Consider the following 4,214-nt stretch of genomic DNA (forward strand, 5'->3'; position numbering starts at 1 on the left):
ATAACATAAAAACTTTGGAATTTGTCAAAAAGTTATTTATATTTTTTACTTATCGTGTAGAATAACGTCCCTAAGTTAGTGCACTGTACCCCTGGACAAATTGATTTTTTTATGTTTTTTTATTCATAAAATTTAAGTGATTACAATTTTTTGTGTTCTTTACAACCACCGTACTAGGCTCATGCCCGTATTATGATCATAATGCTTTAAATTACAATGTTTTAATTATATGTACAGAGATGGCATGTTGTAAAACAAAAAGTAATTAAATAAATACAAAATTACTTACAATATTAAGATGTAGAAAAATAGCATGTTGTAAAACATAATATAATAGTTGTAATAAAACGTTAGAAATAAGAAAGAGAAAAAAAAAGAAAGAGGTAAAAAAAAGAAAACATTTAAGGAAAAATAAGTCTAGATACATATTTAGATATATATAATACATAATTGAAAATAAACCTAGAGATATAAATATTTTTGAGAAAGAATTATTATTATTCACCAATTTTAGTAAAAATTCTTGTTTGAATTACGATTTGAAATATTAGAGTAAACAATTATTAATTTTTCACTTGTAGCAAACACTTTGTGGGTATACATAATTATAATAATTAAAATAAAATAACTTTGTTTGAATACCACTTTATTCTATATATTTATAACCAACCGGTTTCAGTTCAACCCGAACCTTCATCAGGGTTAATAAAAACTTATTGTTTTTATTATTTTTATATGTTTTTATTAACCCCGATGAAGGTTCGGGTTGAACTGAAACCGGTTGGTTATAAATATATACAATATAGTGGTATTCAGACAAAGTTATTTTGTTTTAATTATTATAAACAATTATTTTTACAATATTTTCTCAACAAATTCTATAGCGTCTCTTTAAGTAAAAGACACATATAAGTGGTGTCAAACATTTTTTGTAATTAATATGAATAGTTTTAAATCTTTCTGATATATTTTTTTAGAGTTTTACTTTATTCATTATATAAGTTTTTTTCACAATTTTTACAAAATAGAATAAGGATGGAATAAAAGAGCAGGTCAAGTCAATTTTTTTAGTAAATATGTTATTTTCGTTGAAGTGCGGTTAAATAAAAGCATGTCTGTCATTCTAGCGATAATTATTATTTCGATTTGATCTCTGCATAGTTTGAAGGACCCTTCATTGTATTTGATCAATCGTTCGTTGTTCGGAGTGCAAATAGGAGAAATAATTCGCAAATTTCTAGCAGACAAGCAAAACGTGACATTTTTCAAAACAAATACTAGCAGGTAATAATGGTTGAGTGTTAGTACGGTGAGTTGTGGAAGGGGTAGAGGGGGGGGGGGGTCAGCTTGGCAAACTGCCATGAAAATTGTGTTATTCGAAGGACAGATAATAATTGATAATATTGATTGAAAGAGTTTGTAAACGGCAATGAGCATTTCAGACAAGATTCGCCAAAAATAAATTAAAAAAATCACCATGTCATTTTAATTTTTCAATAAACGTTTTATCTCTTTTATTTTTTAGCATCAATATTGTTATATTTGATATTCTAGGATTATAACGGGTTATTTAAAGCAATGTTCTATGCTTTTTAATCGCTTTCAATTAAGGTGATTTTGCCAGTAGGAATTAATAAAAAAAATGCTGTATCGCTAAATGTATTTTGACTGGGCAGTGGTGAGTTGGCAACGTGTCAGGTTTCCACCCATGCATCGTGAAAGAAACATTTGCTCAGTGTGTCTTATACACCATTAATAATAATTTGTCTTTAGAAAAAAGTGTTTTATTTATATATGTATATGTATATATGATATATCTATAAATTTAACATATTTTTGTTATGTTTAGCGGTCAGCACCAAAAAATACACACTTTGTAGTCTGCCGTCACATGAAATACTGCGATTGATCTGTTAATTCTTTCCGTGTAATTAGTAATTACGAAGGCGTATTTCGGCTTCCAGTGTAATCTTTCATGAAACTAAACAAACGCTTTGTTTTAAAACACTAATTTATTTAAATTTATTCACCAACCGGTTGCTTTTGGCTGAAGTTTCATCAGAGTAAAATTTAACTAACTACCCGCACAGAATTTACAGATAAATCATTAATTTGTGGTATTGATTTAGTTAGCAGACTACAAAGTGATGTTTGGGGCCATTTTTGTGATGATCCTTTATGGAATTTTATTACAGATGTACAATAAAAATGCCACACTCTTCGAAAAATAATTGTTTCCTGAAACTGTACTGAAAAGAAAATGAATTGATAATAATTGACTAGTTTAAAGTCGATGAAATGTCTATTTCTATTCGTTTGAAGTCTAAATTTTGAGCTCACGGATACTCCCGATACTATTATATGAAAAACGGAAATCAATTTCTAAACCAAATAATATGTATCTACTGTAATGCAGTATTTATTTATAAAAAATAGTATATTACAATAAAACCATAAGCTGATCATCTCGCTAGAGAATTTCAGTTTTGAGATGTGCAGCTTTACAAATATTGTAAATAATAAAATCTCACTTGTGAATGTAAAATAATATTGAAAATTTAAAAAAATGTACTAAATTATGAATAAACATATTTTTACGCTAATTAGCAAAAATAAAATAAAAAGCCTTTAGAAATAGAATTTATATTTATGTAATTTATTATCTCAGAAGCTGGGCGTACTGTAAAGGGTACAGTACACAACATAATACATACATGGTAAACAATTGCTGACCCTGTACAAATTGCAAGTGCGCCCCCCTGTTGAATTTGGCAGTCACCTTTGGTATAGAGCCCCAAAATACATGAAAAAACCTTCCCGTCCGTTTGACAGATTCCCCCATTTTAACAAGCGGATTGCAATATTTAGAGCACGGGTTTCAGGTAGATATGCTGTCCGTGTTGTACCGGTATTACAATTGAAGATGCTCCAAGGAACTAGCGTCATTGATTCCTTCGGCACCTGTGCATACATGGTTGATACTGGTCACATGACAACGGGTTGCTTTTACGACTCGTTCTTGAGTTCAACAGGAATGATTTGATAGCATCTGTTTTTCATCCCTCCTACAACATAGATCTCTTCAAGACCCATATTCACTCCTTCCTCTCCTCAAAAATACCCTCCGCACAGCTCCCCAAATATGACACAGGAGCTGAGGGAAATTATTTTTCTCGTGTGGAGTTAATTAAAAAAAATATTTTTATTTTAAATAAAGCGTCAGAAATGAAATCTCTACAATTTTTTTTTATAAAACGCATAGTTTTTATATTTTTCAAGTCAGACGGATCAATCTGACTTCGAAGGTTCCACGAGCCCAAACTACAAATGGGATATTTGCATGGAACAAAATAAACGTGAGCTCAATGTCACCCGCACTCCTCAGTGCGCCTTCGGATTCTTGTCTAGCTGTCAGATTGTCGAATTCTCCTCAGTTGCAGGCCACCAAATAAGTTGAAAATTCAAACGAAAAACAGTCTTTAGTAAAAGTATTGGTCTGATTTGAACCAAACATTGAATGGGTAAATTTTCGCTAGAAAAAATGTTTGTGTTACAATTTGGATACGTCAGGGATCTCAAAAATAATTTTATAAAATCACCACCTACAAAATAGGACAAAGTGTTGAAAATGATAGGTTTTTTTTTAAATACGTCTATTTGAATTTCAATTTCGTTTTCATGATTAAATAAATGAATGAAAGGCCGAAATCCGATCGAGCTAAATCTCGGCAGATTGACTCGTTGTCGATGACAGCGCATTCTATCAACTTGGTGGAAATCACGCATACTCACGCGGACATATATGCATCATTCTGTATTAAAACTTAAAAAAATCTTTGAAATTGGATGACATTACATTTAAAAAATTTCAGCAGTTAACATACCAAATAAATGTCGGTCCCATCCAATTGGGATATTTGGCTTGGGTTTTAATACCGTTAGTAACTAAACAAAATTAAGATTTAAAAGCTATTTCAAAAGTTAACAGCAAAAACAAAATGTACATTAAATGTATTGCAGTTAAAAAAACTTTGTTTTTTACGGGTTTGTTACATAAAGAATTTCTAACAAGGTGTTTGGATCCTTTTATTTATTTAATATATATGGTTTCGGTGTGTAGACCTCAAGTATTTATGACGTGCATTGGTTAGATTGTCAGCCCTGGGTTTTTTGGTAAACATCGGTTTGCCACACCTGCGATCGAATCACAAAAC

Source organism: Hesperophylax consimilis, chromosome 9 (assembly GCF_061612785.1).
Source record: "Hesperophylax consimilis isolate HC1 chromosome 9, BYU_Hcon_1.0, whole genome shotgun sequence".
In the NCBI taxonomy this organism is placed as follows: Eukaryota; Metazoa; Arthropoda; class Insecta; order Trichoptera; family Limnephilidae; genus Hesperophylax; species Hesperophylax consimilis.